The sequence below is a fragment of the Bos indicus x Bos taurus genome, chromosome 3, assembly GCF_003369695.1.
Source record: "Bos indicus x Bos taurus breed Angus x Brahman F1 hybrid chromosome 3, Bos_hybrid_MaternalHap_v2.0, whole genome shotgun sequence".
Taxonomy (NCBI): Eukaryota; Metazoa; Chordata; class Mammalia; order Artiodactyla; family Bovidae; genus Bos; species Bos indicus x Bos taurus.
The window spans coordinates 51,659,187-51,682,119 of record NC_040078.1 but is presented as its reverse complement, the minus strand read 5'-3'; the positions used below and the strand labels follow the sequence as shown (position 1 = coordinate 51,682,119).

General features: G+C 43.6%; 1 protein-coding gene across 3 annotated transcripts in view; it reads right to left on the bottom strand.

Annotated features, from left to right (window-relative positions):
• The window catches only part of TGFBR3 (transforming growth factor beta receptor 3), a 209,669-nt gene extending 187,511 nt beyond the window's left edge, over window positions 1-22,158 (bottom strand). Inside the window, exon 1 of one of the 3 annotated variants that reach the window (XM_027536536.1) lies at window positions 21,796-22,158. The gene's annotated coding sequence lies outside the window, so the exon portion shown is untranslated. The remainder of the gene's footprint in view (window positions 1-21,795) is intronic. The other 2 variants (XM_027536535.1, XM_027536533.1) reach the window with 2 other exon arrangements.
• Window positions 22,159-22,933: the final 775 nt, after the last annotated feature.

Genomic DNA, 22,933 nt, shown 5'->3' with positions numbered 1-22,933 from the left:
CCTGCCTGCTAATGCAGGAGATGTAGGTTCGACCCCTGGGTCAGGAAGATCTCCTGGAGAAGGAATGGCTATCCAACCCAGTATTCTTGCCTGGAGAATTCCATGGACAGAGGAGGGTGGTAGGCTACAGTCCATAGGGTCCTAAAGAGTTGGACCCAACTGAGCAACTAGCACTTTTACTTTTCACTTCACTCTTGAGCTACCTATACTTGTAGGTAGGAATTCTACATCAGATCAGATCAGATCAGTCACTCATCATGTCCGACTCTTTGCGACCCCATGAATCACAGCACGCTAGGCCTCCCTGTCCATCACCAACTCCTGGAGTTCACTGAGACTCACGTCCATCGAGTCAGTGATGCCATCCAGCCATCTCATCCTCTGTCGTCCCCTTCTCCTCCTGCCCCCAATCCCTCCCAGCATCAGAGTCTTTTCCAATGAGTCAACTCTTCGCATGAGGTGGCCAAAGTACTGGAGTTTCAGCTTTAGCATCATTCCTTCCAAAGAAATCCCAGGGCTGATCTCCTTCAGAATGGACTGGCTGGATCTCCTTGCAGTCCAAGGGACTCTCAAGAGTCTTCTCCAACACCACAGTTCAAAAGCATCAATTCTTCGGCACTCAGCCTTCTTCACAGTCCAACTCTCACATCCATACATGACCACAGGAAAAACCATGGCCTTGACTAGACGAACCTTTGTTGGCAAAGTAGTGTCTCTGCTTTTGAATATGCTATCTAGGTTGGTCATAACTTTTCTTCCAAGGAGTAATCGTCTTTTAATTTCATGGCTGAAGTCACTATCTGCAGTGATTTTGGAGCCCAGAAAAATAAAGCCTGACACTGTTTCCACTGTTTCCCCATCTATTTCCCATGAAGTGATGGGACCGGATGCCATGATCTTTGTTTTCTGAATGTTGAGCTTTAAGCCAACTTTTTCACTCTCCACTTTCACTTTCATCAAGAGGCTTTTGAGTTCCTCTTCACTTTCTGCCATAAGGGTGGTGTCATCTGCATATCTGAGGTTATTGATATTTCTCCCGGCAATCTTGATTCCAGCTTGTGTTTCTTCCAGTCCAGCGTTTCTCATGATGTACTGTGCATAGAAGTTAAATAAGCAGGGTGACAATATACAGCCTTGACGTACTCATTTTCCTATTTGGAACCAGTCTGTTGTTCCATGTCCAGTTCTAACTGTTGCTTCCTGACCTGCATACAGATTTCTCAAGAGGCAGGTCAGGTGGTCTGGTATTCCCATCTCTTTCAGAATTTTCCACCGTTTATTGTGATCCACACAGTCAAAGGCTTTGGCATAGTCTATAAAGCAGAAATAGATGTTTTTCTGGAACTCTCTTGGTTTTTCCATGATCCAGCAGATGTTTGCAATTTGATCTCTGGTTCCTCTGCTTTTTCTAAAACCAGCTTGAACATCAGGAAGTTCATGGCTCACATATTGCTGAAGCCTGGCTTGGAGAATTTTGAGCATTACTTTACTAGCGTGTGAGATGAGTGCACTGTGCGGTAGTTTGAGCATTCTTTGGCATTGCCTTTCGTTGGGATTGGAATGAAAACTGACCTTTTCCAGTCCTGTGGCCACTGCTGAGTTTTCCACATTTGCTGGCATATTGAATGCAACACTTTCATAGCATCATCTCTCAGGATTTGGAATAGCTCAACTGGAATTCCATCACCTCCACTAGCTTTGTTTGTAGTGATGCTTTCCAAGGCCCACTTGACTTCACATTCCAGGATGTCTGGCTCTAGGTCAGTGATCACACCATCATGATTATCTGGGACGTGAAGATCTTTTTTGTACAGTTCTTCTGTGTATTCTTGCCATCTCTTCTTAATATCTTCTGCTTCTGTTAGGTCCATACCATTTCTGTCCTTTATCGAGCCCATCTTTGCATGAAATGTTCCCTTGGTATCTCTAATTTTCTTGAAGAGATCTCTAGTCTTTCCCATTTTGTTGTTTTCCTCTATTTCTTTGCATTGATCGCTGAGGAAGACTTTCTTATCTCTTCTTGCTATTCTTTGGAACTCTGCATTCAGATGTTTATATCTTTCCTTGCCTTCTTTGGTTTTCGCTTCTCTTCTTTTCACAGCTATTTGTAAGGCCTCCCCAGACAGCCATTTTGCTTTTTTGCATTTCTTTTCCATGGGGATGGTCTTGATCCCTGTCTCCTGTACAATGTTACAAACCTCGTTCCATAGTTCATCAGGCACTCTATCTATCAGATCTAGGCCCTTAAATCTATTTCTCACTTCCACTGTATAATCATAAGGGATTTGATTTAGGTCATACCTGAATGGTCTAGTGGTTTTCCCTACTTTCTTCAATTTAAGTCTGAATTTGGCAATAAGGAGTTCATGCTCTGAGCCACAGTCAGCTCCTGGTCTTTTTTCTGCTGACTGTATAGAGCTTCTCCATCTTTGGCTGCAAAGAATATAATCAATTTGATTTCGGTGTTGACCATCTGGTAATGTCCATGAATAGAGTCTTCTCTTGTGATGTTGGAAGAGGGTGTTTATTATGACCAGTGCATTTTCTTGGCAAAACTCTATTAGTCTTTGCCCTGCTTCATTCCATATTCCAAGGCCAAATTTGCCTGTTACTCCAGGTGTTTCTTGACTTCCTACTTTTGCATTCCAGTCCCCTATAATGAAAAGGACATCTTTTTTGGGTGTTAGTTCTAAAAGGTCTTATAGGTCTTCATAGAACCGTTCAACTTCAGCTTCTTCAGCGTTACTGGTTGGGGCATAGACTTGGATTACTGTGATATTGAATGGTTTGCCTTGGAAACGAACAGAGATCATTCTGTCGTTTTTGAGATTGCATCCGAGTACTGCATTCGGACTCTTTTGTTGACTGTGATGGCCACTCCATTTCTTCTGAGGGATTCCTGCCTGCAGTAGTAGATATAATGGTCATCTGAGTTAAATTCACCCATTCCAGTCCATTTCAGTTCGCTGATTCCTAGAATGTCGACATTCACTCTTGCCATCTCTTGTTTGACCACTTCCAATTTGCCTTGATTCATGGACCTGACATTCCAGGTTCCTATGCAATATTGCTCTTTACAGCATCGGACCTTGCTTCTATCACCAGTCACATCCACAGCTGGGTATTCTTTTTGCTTTGGCTCCATCCCTTCATTCTTTCTGGAGTTATTTCTCCACTGATCTCCAGTAGCATATTGGGCACCTACTGACCTGGGGAGTTCCTCTTTCAGTATCCTATCATTTTGCCTTTTCATACTGTTCATGGGGTTCTCAAGGCAAGAATACTGAAGTGGTTTGCCATTCCCTCCTCCAGTGGACCACATTCTGTCAGATGTCTCCACCATGATCCGCCCATCTTGGGTTGCCCCACGGGCATGGCTTAGTTTCATTGAGTTAGACAAGGCTGTGGTCCTAGTGTGATTAGATTGACTAGTTTTCTGTGAGTATGGTTTCAGTGTGTTTGCCCTCTGATGCCCTCTTGCAACACCTACCATCTTACTTGGGTTTCTCTTGGGCGTGGGGTATCTCTTCAGGGCTGCTCCAGCAAAGCGCAGCCATTGCTCCTTACCTTGGACGAGGGGTATCTCGTCACCGCCACCCTTCCTGACCTTCAACGTGGGATAGCTCCTCTAGGCCCTCCTGCACCCGTGCAGCCAGACCCATTAAAAGAAGGCAGGCTGCACAGAGGGCACAAGAAGTACAGAGAAGCTGGGCTCTGTTCTCCTCTACCCCTCCAGGGCCTGGTCTACCCTCACTCCTGGCTAAGAGTGTAACCAACACATCTCTCGCCCCAGCAACCTTAATTTCCTAGGGACTGACCTTCAGTCAGTCCTTAAGAGCCCTCTGTCTATCCCAAGCACAAGAGATCTCACTGCCCAAGCAAAATACAGCATAAAGAGGAGGGTGGGCCTGGATACATCTCACGAGGTTGTAAAAGACCAGGTTTTGTTCAAGTTCAAATAAACTAGGACTGATATTTTTAATTCACCCTTGCAGTATTCCAAGAACTACCTTTCACATTTAATATTTCTGCATCTAAAGATTTCAGTTGCTTATAATTTTAAGCTAGAATTCACAGAGAACTATTCTTGGGGGTTCCAAATCTGGCTTACCCAGATGTATTACGTTGGACCAGTCATTTAGCCTCCATCACCCCCTCATCTGCAAAATAGGAATGATATTTTGATTGTAACATATGAGACAGAATATGGGCATGGTACCTAAAACAATATCTGGCCCACATAATACATTTTTTTTCCATCCAGTACTTTTTTAAAAAAGTAATAGTCATTGAAGTTTTTATAGTTAAAATACATCGTCTTTTAAAAAAAGGCAAACTACCAGTCACAGTATAATATAAACAGCAGTTTACATCAAAGTTTATATTAATTTTGGGATTAGACTTTGTCACCTAGAATTTCAGAAATTCCCTCCATCACCAAAAAGTAATGATTCTAAACCTAATACAAATGTCCTAAAGACAGTTATCATATTGCAATGCTGTTCCAAAAAGGCAGTAAAGCTACTGCCTCAACAGCTCTTGTATGAGTTACAAAGATCTGGCTGCATGGCCCTCCTCAGTTCTACCACAGGATTCCCAAATTAGCTTCAGGGGTTTAGCCAGGGGGCTTTGGAGCTCAGCCTGGCACTGCCACCAAACTAACCCAGATGCCTAGAGGGAAGAAACAGCTATCACCAAAGATCAGATCAGATCAGTCGCTCAGTCGTGTCCGACTCTTTGCGACCCCATGAATCACAGCACACCAGGCCTCCCTGTCCATCACAAACTCCCAGAGTTCACTGAGACTCGTGTCCATCGAATCAGTGATGCCATCCAGCCATCTCATTCTCTGTCATCCCCTTCTCCTCCTGCCCCCAATCCCTCCCAGCATTAGAGTCTTTTCCAATGAGTCAACTCTTCGCATGAGGTGGCCAAAGTACTGGAGTTTCAGCTTTAGCATCATTCCTTCCAAAGAAATCCCAGGGCTGATCTCCTTCAGGATGGACTGGTTGGATCTCCCTGCAGTCCAAGGGACTCTCAAGAGTCTTCCCCAACACCACAGTTCACCAAAAGGCTTTATTAAATCACAAAGTGGCAATCATTCCAGTCAAAGCACCACAGCTGAATATTCTCAGGTCCTAGCTTGCACCAAATCATTTAAAAAAGCTTTGGGATGGGACTTCTCTGGCAGTTGAAGGGCCAAGACCCCACACTTCCACTGCAGGCAGCATGGGTTTGATCCCTAGTCAGGGAACTAACATTTCACATGCTGTGTGGCATGGCCAAAAAATAAATAAAAAGCGCTACATCTCCTAGACCTCCAACAGACTATTTTGTACAACATATATTAATTTACCAAAACATTTGATTCACATCTTTATATGCAGGGATTCTGCAAATATATGAATTCAGGATAAACACTCCAGCAATAAGGCTATTTTGCTAATCACAATTAAGCACATTTTTTTATTTCTCTCACTGGCTTCCAAGATAAAATTCTTTCTCTTGGGTGGGGATAATCCCTCAACAGATACATTTCTATTACTTAACTGATATTATTTGGTAAAAGGGTTCAGCAACCCAGGCTTGTGAAACATTAAGAATTAAAACCCTTTGATGGTTGCCCACTGCTGTCAGGATAAAGACCAAAACACTTTGCGTGGTTGCTGGATGTTGCCAACTTAGTCCCACCTCATCCTCTGCATGCTCCATCCACACTCGCCTTAATTTAGTTCTACAAAAGGGTCAAGTCCTTGCTTCCAGAAGTGACCTTCACTGTATTGGAATTCAATGACCCGCCATGGTTCCCCTAATTTCTAACATCTGCTGCTAAGTCGCTTCAGTCGTGTCCGACTCTGTGTGACCCCATAGATGGCAGCCCATCAGGCTCCCCCGTCCCTGGGATCCTCCAGGCAAGAATATTGGAGTGGGTTGCCATTTTCTTCTCCAATGCATGAAAGTGAAAGTGAAGTCGGTCAGTCGTGTCCGACTCCTAGTGACCCCATGGACTGCAGCCCACCAGGCTCCTCCATCCATGGGATTTTCCAGGCAAGCGTACTGGAGTGGGTTGCCATTGCCTTCTCCAAATTTCTAACATCTAACATGGCCAATTTCTAACATCTTCAAGGCTTCAGGTCTCTGTATAAGCATTACTTCTTTAAGGAAGCCTCCTCTGATTCTCTTGAAATTAAACTTGGACACCTAGAATATAGTGCAGTCCACCCCCAAAGTAAATCTCCATGTAATTACTTCCTTCCAGGTGTGGCTTTCCTACTCATCTGTTCATTTCAGAAAGAGGGATGACAGTTGCCCTGGCTCACTTAGCATATAGAAGGCAAGCAGTGAAGGTACCATATGGATCTCAAGTATAAAATACTATCTTGTACATTACAATTAAAAGTAGTATGAAAAGAAAGTGAGTTATCAGAACATCTCTCAATAATAAATGAATGGTTTCCCTGGTGGCTCAGACAATAAAGAACCTGTCTGCAGTGGAGGAGCCTTGAGTTGGATCCCTGGGTTGGGAAGATCCCCTGGAGAAGGGAATGGCTACGCATCCAGTATTCTTGCCTGGAGTATTACATGGACAGAGGAGTCTAGCGGGCTACAGTCCAGGGGGTCGTAAAGAGTCGGACATGAGTGAGCAACTAACACTTTCACACTTTCTTTCACTTTCTATTAAGAATTGTATTTTAAGAAAGACCCTATACCTCAGGCAGCCTCAAAGGAACAGCAGAGGCAAGAATTTGGATATCTACACATTTTACAAGCTCAGACAAGTCACTTCATTCTGGGCTTTAACTTTTCATCTTTAATATGAAGAGATTAAACAAGAAAATATTTTATTCTCTACCTTACTTATAATTGTCATTATAAGAGCTAAAAACTAATCCTGAATCTCTCCTATAAAATGAGACTTCAAATACACTTGTGCAAATGTGAAACACACGATCATGGAGTAGCTAGCAGGAATGACAACAAAACTGCGAAGTATTATCCTAGAAAAACATTCAACTTGACAATGTAAGTGTAAATAAAGTATTGATACTACATTTTTTAACACACAACTTATATAAACAAAAAATATTTAAATTATCTTCTAAGCAAGGCAAGAAATCACAAAACCTGAATTTTGTCAGATCTGCCTATTTCATCAAAATTGCCATTTTTATTCTACTCCTCAAACTCCATGAATTCTACTTGTTCTCCTCACCTCATTTCAAAAGTCACTTCTGATTACTCCCATCCCTCTGTAAACACTGTTTCCTTAACATTTTGTGTATAATTTGTTCCATGTTATCCTCTACTTAGAACCAACTCAGAATGTTAGAAATAGATAACATTTACTCCAACCCTTTAATTTTGCAGATTAGCAAACCAAGAATTAAAAAGGCTCAATGACTGGTCCACTGATACACAGCTAGTTAGTAGCACAGCCAAGACTTGTCCACAGGCTGCTTTGTAATTATTCTGTGGTCATTCGTGTGATTCTACAACATTCGCCTTCCTATTAGAGGCTAACACCCTGCCACCTTCTTTGGACCCTGCAAAATGTCTCAGTTACCATCTATGGGGCACCTACTCTGTTTTTCATAATTTCTCATTTCAACCTCTCAAAAACCCAAGGAGACAGATTTCTTTAACTTCATTTTATAGCGATACAAGTGAGGCTTAAGATGCTAAACTACCCCCAAGCTAGTAAATCCTGACACCAGGATTTGAGCCCAGGTCTGTCTGATTCCACAGCCTATGATCTTCACCACCAAACAGGAGCTTGTCTATTGTGGACACCAACCAAGTCCCACACAATCACTTTCTGATAGTGGCAGCCTGATTAGATCTGACATAAGGGAGAAGTTATTTTGTTTTGTAACCATGGAGGCGAGGCTCAATCAGCAGTTTATTTCATTCATTCATTATTTATTACCACCTACCAAGTACCAGAATTGCCAACATTCGCTGGATCATCAAAAAAGCAAGAGAGTTCCAGAAAAACATATATTTCTGTTTTATTGACTATGTCAAAGCCTTTGACTGTGTGGATCACAATAAACTGTGGAAATTCTGAAAGAGATGGGAATACCAGAGCATCTGACCTCCAACAGTTAGAACTAGACATGGAACAACAGACTGGTTCCAAATAGGAAAAGGAGTACGTCAAGGCTGTATATTGTCACCCTGCTTATTTAACTTATATGCAGAGTACATTATGAGAAACGCTGGGCTGGAAGAAGCACAAGCTGGAATCAAGATTGCCGGGAGAAATATCAATAACCTCAGATAAGCAGATGACACCACCCTTATGGCAGAAAGTGAAGAGGAACTAAAAAGCCTCTTGATGAAGGTGAAAGAGGAGAGTGAAAAAGTTGGCTTAAAACTCAACATTCAGAAAACGAAGATCATGGCATCTGGTCCCATCACTTCATGGGAAATAGAAGGGGAAACAGTGGAAACAGTGTCAGACTGTATTTTTCTGGGCTCCAAAATCACTGCAGATGGTGAGTGCAGCCATGAAATTAAAAGACACTTACTCCTTGGAAGGAAAGTTATGACCAACCGAGATAGCATATTCAAAAGCAGAGACATTACTTTGCCAACAAAGGCCCGTTTAGTCAAGGCCATGGTTTTTCCTGTGGTCATGTATGGATGTGAGAGTTGGACTGTGAAGAAGGCTGAGTGCTGAAGAATTGATGCTTTTGAACTATGGTGTTGGAGAAGACTCTTGAGAGTCCCTTGGACTGCAAGGAGATCCAACCAGTCCATTCTGAAGGAGATCAGCCCTGGGATTTCTTTGGAAGGAAGGATGCTGAAGCTGAAACTCCAGTACTTTGGCCACCTCATGCGAAGAGTTGACTCATTGGAAAAGACTCTGATGCTGAGAGGGATTGAGGGCAAGAGGAGAAGGGGATGACAGAGGATGAGATGGCTGGATGGCATCACTGACTCGATGGACGTGAGTCTGAGCGAACTCCAGGAGTTGGTGATGGACAGGGAGGCCTGGCATGCTGCAATTCACGGGGTCACAAAGAGTCGGACACAACTGAGCGACTGAACTGAACTGAACTGAACCAATTATCAGATGTCACTAATGGTAAAGAACCCGTCTACCAATGCAAGAGACCTAAGAAATGCAGGTTCAATCCTTGGATTGGGAAGATCCACTGGAAGAGGGCATGGAAACCTATTCCAGTATTCTTGCCAGGAGAATCCCATGGACAGAGAAATGTGGTGGGCTACAGTCCATGAGCTCGCACAGAGGTGGACACGACTGAAGCAACTTAGCAGCACCAGCACCATGTACCAGAGTTTCCCTGGTGGCTTAGCGGTAAAGAATTCACCTGCCAATGCAGGAGACACAGGAAACACAAGTTCAATCCCTGGGTCAGAAAGATCCCCTGGAGAAAGAAATGGCAACCCACTCCAGTATTTTTGCCTGGGAAATGCCATGGACAGACAAGCCTGGTGGACTACAGTCCATGGGTCACAAAAAGTTGAATGTACCTTAGCAAGTAAACAACAACCATGTACTAGGCACTATTCAGAGAGCTCATATGCTCTTAGTGTTCAGGAAACGGTAGCTTTGATTTTTAACTAGGTCACTGACAACAGCTCCATTCAAGACAATTTACTTTCAATTTTGATGGTTTTGAATCCCAGGGTTAAATTATGCTACAGCTTTGTATAGGGCCAATAACACCCTTCTAAGCCTTTGACTTCCTTGGCTGAGCTTCCTGTCCTGATGAGGCGGGCTCTGTAGAAACCATACTGATGTTATCACAAAAAGAGAGAGAGGTAAGTAACTCTAAAATGACTGTTACATTAATATAAATTAGCTCTATACTCAACCCAACCCCCTACCCCAAGAATTGGATGCTTCTTCAGAAACAGAATTTACTACCCCTTGGGTTTATGTCATCGGTTTCAAAGGACCATACCCGCAACCAGCACTACTGACAAAAGCAAGTAGTAATTTCTTTTTTGTTTTTTTTCTTTTTGGCCACACTGCACAGCATGCAGAATGTCCCTAATGAGGGATAGAACTGGTGCCTTCTGCAGTAGAAGCGCAGTCTTAACCACTGGACCACTAGGGAAGCGTGCAAATGGTAATTTCAACTGCTGTCCTGAAAAGGGTTAAAACCTTTCTTCAAAATTAAGACAGTAATTTAATTTTTTCAAGGAGATCCAACCAGTCCATTCTGAAGGAGATCAGCCCTGGGATTTCTTTGGAAGGAATGATGCTAAAGCTGAAACTCCAGTACTTTGGCCACCTCATGCGAAGAGTTGACTCATTGGAAAAGACTCTGACGCTGGGAGGGATTGGGTGCAGGAGGAGAAGGGGACAACAGAGGATGAGATGGCTGGATGGCATCACTGACTCGATGGACGTGAGTCTCAGTGAACTCCGGGAGTTGGTGATGGACAGGGAGGCCTGGCGTGCTGCGATTCATGGGGTCGCAGAGAGTTGGACACGACTGAGCGACTGATCTGATCTGATACTCCAATGTCTTTTTTGTCTAAACTAAACAATTCTTTTCAAAGAAATTAGAACATCAAAGCAAAACTCAGGAGTTTGGCCTGGCAGTCTCAAGACCATTCCTTAGGGCATAGACCTGAAGCAACTCTAGAAGGTTCAGTGAGAGGCCCTGTGCATGGGCCCAGAGCCAAGGAAGATGTCAGGGCCACAAGGAAATTCTGCTCCTCTGCCCCCATACCCTCTCCCCCAGCTCTTCTGTTTAATGCCGTGTTTACTTTTCATCTTCGTAGTCCCATGGGTTAAAGGGCAAGCCACAGGCAGAGAGAAACCACAGCAAGCCCTAGCCTGTTAGAGGTAAAATGGGAGTCTTCCCAAACCACTTTAAGGCTGAGCAGAGCCCACTGTCACTGCTTCAAGTCAGACAATTAAAGAGGTCAGTGTTCTAGTCTGACAGGTCTTGAATGTGGATTTTTGAAAAATCAGATTCTCCCTCCAGACATACCTGATAGTGTTCCCTTTTCAATGCCATAAGTGTACATTTAACTGGATCTACAAGAAACCACAAATCTTGCTTCCTCTCATTTACATATTCATCCAACAAATATTTATCTATTTGCCTGCTCAGTCAGTGCCAGGTCTGTGTGGGGATTCAAAAGGGAATAAAATATACAAAAATCCCTGACATTGTGGAGCTTACATTCTAGTCAGGGGAGACCAAAACTATAAACAAGATATATAATTATACATGAGGCAGAGATAAATGCTGAGAAAATCAATAAAACAGAGAAGCAAGACAGGAAGGTTTGTTTGTGTGCATGTTTGTTTCAAGTAAGGACCTAACCCTAACCCTAAGAAGTGAACAGTGTAGATATCTGGGAGAAAAACATTACAAGCAACGAAAACAGCACATGCAAAGGCCCTGAGACAGAGTGTGTCTGGTATGGGAAAGGGAAGGCAGGTCAAGTAGCTAGAGTAGAGTAAGCAGGCCAGAAAATAGAGGGTGAAGTCAAAGAGGTAACAGGCAAGGGAGTCATGGGCTGGTTAAGGCTTTATGGATCATTATAAGGATTGGGGGTTTTACGCTGAGAAAGACAGGAACAAGAGTGTTTTAATTAGAGAAATGACAGCATCTGACTTAGGTTTTATCAGGGCCATTCTGGCTACTGGGTGGAGACTCCTGGAGAGGGGCAGAGGGGAGCACTGCTCCCCGCCCTGCAATCTTGGGCAGACCACCCAAGCTCTCTGTACCTGGCTGTCCTCATCTTTAGAGGGGCTTGGAAAGGATTATTTCTAAGCCCCAATCTAATCCTAAACTACATGATTCTGAGTTGATTTCCTTTGTCTTTTCTACAGTTACAATTCATATCAACTGCAAACTTGATCTTTCCCTCAAGCTTTAACAGAAGTGGAACCAAGTTGAAGAATTCCATTTGACAACATATACGGCCATGCCCATGCCACACACCCAGGTTACAAAGATGGGAAGACTCAATCCTGCTCTAGGGAAGTCTGGAGAGGAAGAAAGTAAATTCTCAGGAGGCAGCAGGAGAAAGACTCTAAGAGAAATAAAGGGAGGAAGCAATCAACCACCTGCCAGGAAGAGCCACGTGAAACTTCAGCAGAGAAGGTGATGATGGAGTTAAACAGGGGGCCACTGGAAAGAAGGAAAAGGAGGGGATGCTAGAGAAAAGACCAGTACTAAAGGAACAGGGCATGAGAGCACAGGGTGTGCTCTGGAAAACATAAGGAGTCTTGTAGGAGCACAGTGAGGTTCATGGGAGAAGTGAAGGAAAATAGCTAAAAAGTAGGCTGGGCTACGTTGTGAGTAACCAGACATCCCCTGCCAAGGATAATGGAACAGCAGATATTTTAAATAAAAGAAAGGAAAACACAGATCTGTATTTTAGAAGGTACCAATCATAATGGACGAACAATTTGAGAGAAAGATACTGAAACCAGGAAAACCAACTGGAATACATCTGTAATAATCCAGGTGAGATGATGATTTGGAAATAGAGAAGAACATGCCAATTGCAGGGCTTGACCTATAGACCTAGTTAGCCAATCTCTATTGTAGAGCTAAGATTGGTGTTTACATGTTAAAATGATGGAGAAAAGTCAAAGGAATGATAAAACATCATGATACATTGGAAATTATATGAAATTCCAATGTCTGTGTCCATAAATAAAGTTTCCTGGAACTCAGGGAAAATAAAGAAAATACCAATTGCTGCTGCTCCTGCTAAGTCGTTTTAGTCATGTCCGACTCTGTGCGACCCCATAGATGGAAGCCCACCAGGCTCCCCCATCCCTGGGATTCTTCAGGCAAGAACACCGGAGTGGGTTGCCGTTTCCTTCTCCAATGCAGGAGAGTGAAAAGTGAAAGGGAAGTCGCTCAGTCGGGTCCGACTCTTAACGACCCCATGGACTGCAGCCTACCAGGCTCCTCCATCCGTGGCATTTTCCAGGCAAGAGTACTGGAGTGGGGTGCCATTGCCTTCTCTGAAATACCAATTGAGATCTGCTAAAAGTAAGACACCATGAGATTGGTGTGAGTCGGCTGGAGGAGGTAAGCAAAAGGAAGTTGAGTATGCCTGAGGATCCTAACTTGGCAACTGGTGCCACTTACTGACATGTGAAATACAGGAGTTAGGGGCTGGGGACCACAGAGAAATTGTATGCTGGGATTGGGACTTAGTTTTTTGGTTTTATTGTTGTTGTTTTCTTCTGTTTTTCAGCCCTCTCCAGGGGCATGTCACGTCTTCCCAGATGGCACAGTGGTAAATAATCTGCCTGCCAAAACAGGAAATGCAAAGAGACACAGGCTCAATCCCTGGGTTGGGAAGATGCCCTGGAGTAGGAAATGGCAACCCACTCCAGTATTCTTGCCTGGAAAATTCCATGGACAGAGGAGCCTGGCGGGCTACAGTCCATGAAACTGCAAAGGGTCTGACACGACTGAGCGACTGCACGCATACCAGGGGCATCTGGTATCTTAGTTCTCCAAACAGGGATGGAACCCACACCCTTTGCAATGGAAGCAGGAAGTCTCAACCACTGGACCGCCATGGGGCTTAGCTTTAACAGAAAAACTGACAGAATAGCCAGGTAATTGCTGGAAATAAGGAGACAGACGCATGAAACTGGGAGTTAGGTGACCACTGTGACCGAAAAATATGAGCCATTGAATGATGGAGGAGTGGAGGGAAACATGGAAGCTGGAAAACGACCTACACAGAAAAGCACTGAGAAGGAAACCTGAAGAGATCGGGCAGGAAGTGGGGGAAACCAGGACAAAGTAGTTCCAGGAAACCAAGGTAATAAAACGTGGGAGAGAGTAAGGCACCAGAGAGAGGACACTTAAGATGCTGACTGAAAACAAGCTCGGAATTTTGCACTTCGCACCTTCTCTGGCACCCGCCCATCTGGGGTGACGGTGCAGTGGGCGTGGGAGCCCGCCCGCTGCAGGCCGAGGAGTTTGCCAGAGGTGAGAAGAAAAGAGCCAATCGCTGAACACCACTAGCCCCGAAGGACGACGTTGTTATGAAAGATTCTGTACCATCGGGAAAGTTTTATTCAACACTCTGGAGGCTTAAGGTGTGAGAAATAGGAACCAAGATCTGTTGGTGATCTTCTGGCAGTAGAAAGGAGATTTCTTAGTTAACACCTGGGTCTCATGGGACCACTAATCCTGAAACTAGCAGCAGGCTGTATTTAAGAAAGGCTAGTTGCTTCCGACAAGTGCTGAGGACAATAGATTCACTCACACGTCACCCAACTCCCAGTTAGGCTTCTCACCTCCGACTGTTCTCACACTAGCAAACCTAGTCTTTCTCCCAGAGCAGCTTTATACTAATCCGTAGGGACTACATCTTCATTCAAAGCATAGTATGGGGAAAAGAAAGAAGTGAAAGTGTTAGTGGCTCAGTCCTGTTAAACTCTTTGCGACCTCTTGCACTGTAGCCCGGCCAGGCTTCTCTGTCCAGGGAATACTCCAGGCAAGAATACTGGAATACTGGAGTGGGTTGCCACTCCCCACTCCAGGGGATCTTCCCCATCCAGGGGTCGAACTTGGATCTCCTCCATTGCAGGCAGATTCTTTACAGTTTGAGACAGGAGAGAAGCCCACAAAGCATAGTATAAAGTGTAATAAATAAACCATAGCCCCAACCAGCTGGGATGATGCTGGAAAGCCATAATCTGGCACCATTCAGACAGGAAAAGGCTTTACCAGTAATACCAGCTGGGTCCCAAAACACGGGGACCAAGCCCCTCAGTGTCAGCAGAAGCTGCCTAACTGCTCCTCTATTTGCACTCTGAGAAACAAAAAGGAGCTGAAGGAGGAAATGTCTTTAAACCTAAAATTATTCTTAATTTCCAATACAGACTGCTTGAAAAAAAAAAAATTGAAAGCCAACAGAATAGCAGATTTTTTTTTTTTTACTGTGCGCCTATGGTCCTTTCTCCTTTACCCTCTGAAAAAAATCAACCCAACCCCCAAAATGATCATTTTTCTTGGCCTAATTTCCCTATTTTTGTGATTTATAATTGGAAACAGACTGCTTTTTCCTGGCTTCAGGGAACAGGATCTTCAGGGTCATAAGAGTTGCCAACTACAGAATCTCAACCTTAGCAAAATTTCTTTTGCAAACCTCTTACCTATGTAACTACTAGAAATATATATTAATCCCCCCCAAAAAATTTAAATTTAAATGCCTTATATTATGCAAAAGTGAATTTTCCCCTGACAAATTAGACACTCCCCCCTCTCTCCTAGCCCCCCTATTCAATGAAGCTAAGTGGAAGCCTGCTTTGTGTTCAGTTATTTCCCATCTGAACATCATCAAAGCCTTATCTAACAAGGTATCTATATAGGATACTTTCTGGAAGTGTTTTTTTTTTTTAATTTGGTAGAACTGCTTCTACGGGAAATCTCCCTGTTTGCCCACACACTGAATAAAATTAAAACCTTCAATATCTTAGACAGCAGCCATTCTAGAAATGAAATAAAGAGGCCACAAACTGAAAAAAGCATATGTACCCCCCAAAATATGAAATGTATCAAGTAGGTCATCATTCTCCTGGCTCTTGTGTCAAAAACATGATGCATCCAATGGCTGCACAGCTTTGTACTGGATGATTATGATGGATTCAAAACAAAGCAGCTGCTATGGATTTTTTCATGATTCAGAGGGCACATTATAAACATACAGCAAGTAGCTGTGTTGTTGTTGTTTAGTCATTAAGTCTTTTCTGACTCTTTGTGACGCCATGGACTATAGCTTGCAGGCTCCTCTGTCTGTGGGATTCACTAGGCAAGACTACTGGAATGGGTTGCCATTTCCTTTTCCAGGGGATCTCTCCGACCCAGGGAGAGATCTCTGTGCATCTCCTGCACTGGCTCTTTACCACTGAGCCACCCAGGAAGCCCTAACTATCTCTATAAAGACACAAAAATAAGAAACTAAGAGGACTGTCTGCTCAGAAAGGATTTGACAAATAGAGACCAACAATAGTAAACATACCCATTTGGAAGATCAGAAACTTCTCCCACACATATAGGGAAGACCTTACATGCAGTGATGCAAAATGTATGTAATGAGTCAATGGTGCTTTCCCTCAAAGTTGAATTTCATTTGCCAGTCAATTGCACAAAATGTAATATAGTAAAATGAGATATTTATTCTTTATGGACACTCAGAAGGAGAGTTTTGTGTTTGAGTACATTTTGTTTTAAAGAAAAATACCAGAAAAGAGATAACTCAAAACAACACAGGGGAGTATCACACAAAAGTATTTAGGGTACCACATGAACACAAGGTCTTGAGATTGGAATCTAAATATTTCACCTCAAATAACCTTCCAAATATTAAAAAAAAAAAAAAAGCAACATTCTATTCCAGCAATCCTCATGCAGTTAATTATAAAATGAAATTTGCAAATAGCCACCAGTGTATTTTTGCATCCAATGAACAATTTCATATGTCAAAACACATAAATCACTAAAAATGCTAATGGAATTATACTCCCAAAAGGGAATCTTTTCACACACCAAATGGAATTAAGTATTCATCAAGTTTCCATTAATAAAATAGTATAATCAGAATTAAAAAACAGAAACCCTAAGTTCTGCTAGGCCGTCCACCTGGTCCACTTGGTGTTCTTACCCATCACTGGTGCTTAGTCATCACATCTGTAAACTCCAGACCTTTTCCCAGGGCAATCTGATCACAGGAGAGCTCAAGGACTAGTATCTGTAAAGATTGTTTTCTAAAGATCATTTTTTTTCAGGGACTAATCAACTTAAATGTGTTTTTACAAATGGTCCATCGGCAAATTCAAACAAAAAGCTGACCTTCAGCCTGTACCAGGGAAATGAATTATGAGCTTGGAAGCACAAACAAGCAGGTGCTTCTTCCTTCTTCTGCAAAAAGTACCCAACCCTGAAGTCCCCTTTCTCCCAGAGCCCAGTGTCCAAGAATTAAGGGAAAGTATATGCCTCTGGATCACCATCCTTTTTCTTAAAGTGAAGACAGAGCTGACACTTCAGACTAGATTCTAAATTATTACTGTGGCAACAATTTAAAATTAAATCTTAAAAATGAACTTTGTCAGGCTAAAGGAATCACCAGCACTAGCAACAGACTTAACCTTTTTTTTTCTATAATTAATTATCTTAAGCAGGAACTAACAAAATAGCCTAAGGATGTGCTTCTGGAGACCATGTTTCAGACCTTGGGGGATAATCTCAATTTTAAATATGGTCTCCATCCCTTATACCTTTAGTTGTCAGCCTACTAAGTCTTGTTGTTTGACCTAGAAAACTGAAGAATAAAACATGCAGAAGAAGGTCCAAATGAGAGGGGCCCCATGCAGAAAATTTAAGAATGGTGCTTCAAACATTAAATACTGCACGTCTTGGTGGAGAAATAAAAACAATTTCCTCCTAAAAGAAAGCAAGAGGCTCGAAAATCTGTGCTAAATCTTAAAACTTTGCAAACAGAGAAAATAAATCTCAATGTCAGTTAACAAACAAATGTGCTATTTCAAAAGAAATAAAACAAGAAATCTAGAAATGGACAGAGCCCAGGAAATGGACCTAAATCCTTTTTTGTAAGGCACTTCGAAGCTGTGATTTATTTCAGCTTGACTAAAAACCGAAAAATCAGCAATAGCTTGTGCTTTATGAAACGCTACAAAAAGACAACGCTGTCATTCCAAGTGTTACTCTGAAGATGTGGAAGCCTCAAATGCCCTAGATTCACTCTTTTATATTCCAAACTATCCATGTTCCTAAAGACAATACAAGATTGCTCTTAAGTTAAAGACCCCCAAATCACTATCTAACTTGAATCATGCAAAGTTCAAAATGTAGTTAACATTTTAAGTTTCAAAATTTCAAAAGAAGTTTAAAAATATAAGCAAAACGCTCCAGTGGAGAGACTGAAACAGAGATAAAATCATTTATAAAATAACTGTTGAATTAAAAGAAAAAAAAGGAGAAAAGCCAGAGTGTCCTCATTAACTAATGAACCTGACAATTATAATTAGTTTTTGTCCAACAGCAATGAGGGAAGAAAAAAATACAGTTTCAAAATGGATTATCAAGAACAGGGGTAATTTAAAATGACCACGGATCAAATTCATCCAGGAAAAATATTACAGCAATGTTGATACTTACCAGTGATCCTCTAAATGTTAACGGTTCTACCTGTTATGCTTAAAATGTAAAGTCAGAAATTTCCACAAATTTATGATCCTGGGAAGTTGGTCAACAGTTAGGTATTAAAGAGTCTGCAGAGATCACCTTCTTAGTACTCAAAGGACATTTGAGTTCTCTGTGTGCTTAGGCCCAGAGCAGGCCCTCAGAAAAGCAAGAATCACTTGACTTTTACAAGATATAATCAAGTTTGCATGCAAAAAGAAAGATTAATTCCTTTGAATCTTCAAAAGAATGGGACAATACTTCTCTTTAAGCAAACCAATTTTGTTAATAATGGTGGTTAAAAAAAAACAAACAAACAGGCTTTCCTAAACCTTAGGAAGCATTAAGGCATCCTGCTATCAGAGGACTGGCTAACTCCAACACCAGTAACCTTAAGCCTATTAGGGACTTGGGAGTTGCTACAAGTTTGCTGAATAAGTAAACTAAAAGACCATGGAAAACTAGACTAAATAAAATGCTACTCTGAAGTGTAACTGCAGTACTGAGATTTAGAAAGAAAGGACTAAGTTTGAAAGTTACTTTAAAATAAAATCCACTTGACCCTAACTTGGTAAATGAAATAAAGTACCTGATACTCAAGAAGCAAGAAAGGAAACTGACCTACAAAATTGCAGAGATGAAAAACTTTTTTAAAAAGTTAGTGTAACTGCTTTTCCAAGCATGTTAATTCCTAAATATTGCTTATATATTTATCTGTAGACACACTGCATCTATACTAAACAAACATGTTATTTCTGAACTATTATCATACTAAAATATAAGCCTCTGAAGAATGTTCTGGAATAGAAACTCAATTTAACAATTCCTTATTGTCTTGCACTCAGATGTTAATGAAGAATGATAATGACAGGATTGTGAGAACACCAGCCTTCCTGAGAACAAATTCACTATATCCACTCTTCTACAAAAGACAAATGAGCTTCATTACAAAAGAACTCACAATGTATCTCTCTGGACTCCCAGTTCCCCTAGATAGTTTAAAATATTATTCAAAGTACACAAAATTATTTTACATATGCCTCTTAATGAAAACAAATGGAAATAAACTGTGTGTGTATTTAATATCTGTCCATACACCACAGAGTTCTAGACATATATCCAATACATAGGCCCTGTCCTCAAAGTTATTCTTACACTCATCAGTTGAAATTAAACCCAGTTCTCCAAAGTCAAGTCAGAAAGCAAGTTGGTTATTTTGCTAGATAAAGCCACAACATTTTCCATTCCTGAAATGTATGCTGAATACTCTAAAAAAAACTGGTTTAGGTGCCTAACAGACATCAATACATAGTGTGCTATGCTCCCCCTATTGGCTAATACTCAAAATAACAATGAATTCCCCAGGGGTTGCCTTTGAAGTGCTGGGGTTCAAAAGTAAGTTGGTGATTTTTATGTTTAAAAACATGAGCTGGGTCAACAGTTGTTAAGCAAAGGTGCCATGTAATGGTCAGATTCCATCAAAACAGGAAAAATTAAAGTTGACAAATGACAAAGAGAAACTGAAGGGCTGAAAACATGCTGAAGCCTTGAAAACACTAAACAATGCAGAATTGAAGCCAAAAGCAGAGAACATCAAGAAACAGAGCAACATCCTTTAACTGACACAATGGCATGAAATCAATTTCATTTTAATAGCCCTTAAGGGGGTAAGAATTATTTCCCTGCCTCCTGTGCCAACCCCAAGCTGTTTCCTAAGGAAGCCAAGTAACCCTGACCAACAATGTCTAGAGAATTAATATGAGAAGTGAAGTTTAAAGATCTAAATTAATTAATATAAATCAGAGTTCTATTTATAATTACTTGGAGCCAGTTTCAGAGAAGCTGAAATTTGGCACCCCCATGGGTAGATCACCTAAATTAATCACGGATACCTGATTTGTGTTTCAAGAGATGTGTGTTCAACTCAGTGGGAAGTTGAAGGATGGGAAAAGCTGCCCAGACTCACCGCACACAAATCTGACTGCACTTGCTGCTCTCTGCTGAGTGGCTAAGCTTGCTCTGGAATCAGACAGAACTAACAGTTGTGTAATAGCCTGGGCAAGTAACTAACTTCTAGTGTCTTATCTGCAAATTAGGGCTATTAATAGTGTTTTTTCCAGAGAGTTGGTGTAACGATTAAGTGTCCATAAGGCATTTAGGAGAGTGTCTGGCACAGAGTTTGGGCCCAATAAACGTTAGCTTTTATTATTTCCGGAAAGAAAGTAGCTAATTTCACACTGGAGTACCTGTTTGCAACCTAAAGTACTATTCCAGGAAAATTAAAAGGTCTTGACATGTGCTTTGCTACTTGTGGGAGACTTATCTCCTCCCAAACCGATTGCTTATTTCTCTTGGAAGGGATGCAGAGTTCAGAAAAAGTCTGGTTCCCCATCTTAGTCTGTCATTCCTACCATCCCTTACCCTCCACGCTCCGGTCCAGTCTCCACTGGGCTCAGGACAAGCACAGCTAATAGCGGTGCACAGGCACTGTTCTAGTACTTTACATATTTTAAATCATTCAATCCTCACAGTAACATTGAGGCCAATACTATTATTATTCCCATTTCACAGCTAAGGAAATAGAGTGATTTTCTTCTCTCAGCTCTTTTTGGTAGACACTAAATCCATTAAGTTCTATTCGGTCAAGGTGGGAGCCAGTATTGGTGGCTCAGATGGTAAAGAAACTGCCTGCCAAGCAGGAAATCCAGGTCGGGAAGATCCCCTGGAGAAGGGAATGGCAACCCACTCCAGTATTCTTGCCTGGAGAATCCCATGGACAGAGGAGCCTGGAGAGCTAGCCACAGTCCATTACAGTCCATGGGGTCGCAGAGTCGGTCATGAATGAGCAACTAACACACACACACTGTCAAGGTAATTCAAGTTTGACAAGCTGGTTCCCTACACTAAATGATTCTGGGAAGTGAAGCAAATGCCCTAATAAGAACAAGACTGCAAGAAGATTCTCCTAGCAACAGTCCAAGAGTTTCCAGATTATTCTAACCAAATGAACATGCTAAGGGAAGCCTTCAAAATAAACCGGGAAAGGTGGCTAGCAAGTTAAAGCTGGAGGGAGGATTCTCTGCGGGACTCTGGGCTGCAGCGCTCGGCGCCGCCCGCAGTGCACCCTGAGGGCGCGGCCCGCGGGGAGTGAAACTCCTGTTGGTGCGCCAGTGCCGGGGCCGCAGCCTCTGCAATGGCAATTGAGTATAAACCCACAACAAATCTTTCCCACCGACGGTGTCACGCGCCTGGTGGGAAGTGGCCAGCGCGCCCCGCGGAGGTCAGAAGAAACCGCGGAAAGGAAGAGTGAGGGCAGGCGCGGAGCAGATGTCCTCCCCAGCACACCGCATCGCCCGGAGCGCTGCCCACCCGGGACGGCCGCTCCCCTGTGCACCTCACAGCGTAAACACCAACCGACCAACGCCGCCCCCAAGAAGCCCAGGGGTCCGGGCGGCCGGAGCGATCCCGGCCGGGAAACAGGCGCGGAACCTAGCGCAACGCCTACAGCCCCCGCGCAGCCTGGAGAGCCCTCGGCCGGCACGGGTGCTGGGCTAGCCTGGCGGCCAAAGGCGTCCCGGCGCGGGCTGCAGCGCCGCTAGGCTGAGCCCGCACGTACCTCGGAGGCAGTGTGTCAAACGGAGATCCACCCGCCACAAGTTGCAGGAAAGCAGAGCAAAGTTTCCCCGCCCAGCGCCCGGCGGCCGCGAGCTCCGGCAGCTGCTGCGCCGCGGCGCAACTACGCCATCCCGACCCGCCGGGGACTTTCTCCTCCTGCAGGGAGCTCAGGGAATAGCGCAGGGAAAGTGGCCGGGCACGAGAGCCGCCGACTTCCCTCCCTCACTCACTAGGAAGAGGAAAGCGCCACTCGGCGTCCCCGAAACCCTCGATTACCCCCATCGGGCCGACCCAGCGCACTCGCTCCCCCTCACACACGCGGGCGGGGATGGGCAGGACGCCACAGCAATCAGCGCGCGGGGGGAAGGGCGCTCCTCCTCCGCGGTCCCCACCGGAGCTCCGGGCCGCCGAGAAACTCCTCCTCCCGCCGCCCGCCTCCCCTCTCTCCTCCCCCTTTTCCTCTCGTGCTGATGGATGAACCCCGAGCGCGGCCGGAGCCTGAGTTTCCCTTCGGACCGAGGAGGGAGGGAGAGGAAAGGAGTACCGGGAACGGCTGGGGTGCTGCGCGCCCAGGTTGGGGCGATCGGCCGTGAGGGAGGGGGTCCCAGTCCTCAGAGAAGAGCCACATTGAGGCAGGGAGCAGGGAGCAGGGGTGGAACGTGGACGGGAGCTGCAGGGATTCCCATGCTCCAACTAGGTGTTTCCAACTTTTCAGAGCTCTCTGGAAGAGTTGGGTTATTTGGTTCCCTCCGTCTTGATATAAAAATTCTAAAACCTCCGGTAAACCTCTTGCCTACACCCTAGCAAAGGCCCCCACGCGCACATTCTGTCCTTGCTTGTTTTTCCCACCTGCAGTCCTGCTTGCTATATATCAAGATGCTTTCTAATGGTGGGTCTTGCCTCCTCCTAACAGCTGAAAGTGCATAACGCAGCCAATACCCCCTGCTCACTAGATAAATTAATACAAAGGAGCTTGGTCAGCATTACTGGCATTATCCCTAGATTGACACGATGTAAGTGAAGGTGTTGACGCCGTGCAACTTCCTGCGTGCAAGTCCGGTTGAACTGACTGCTACAAGAGTTGATGAACGCTGTCATCAGAATACCACTTTGATACTCCTTCTTTACACCTGGTTTTT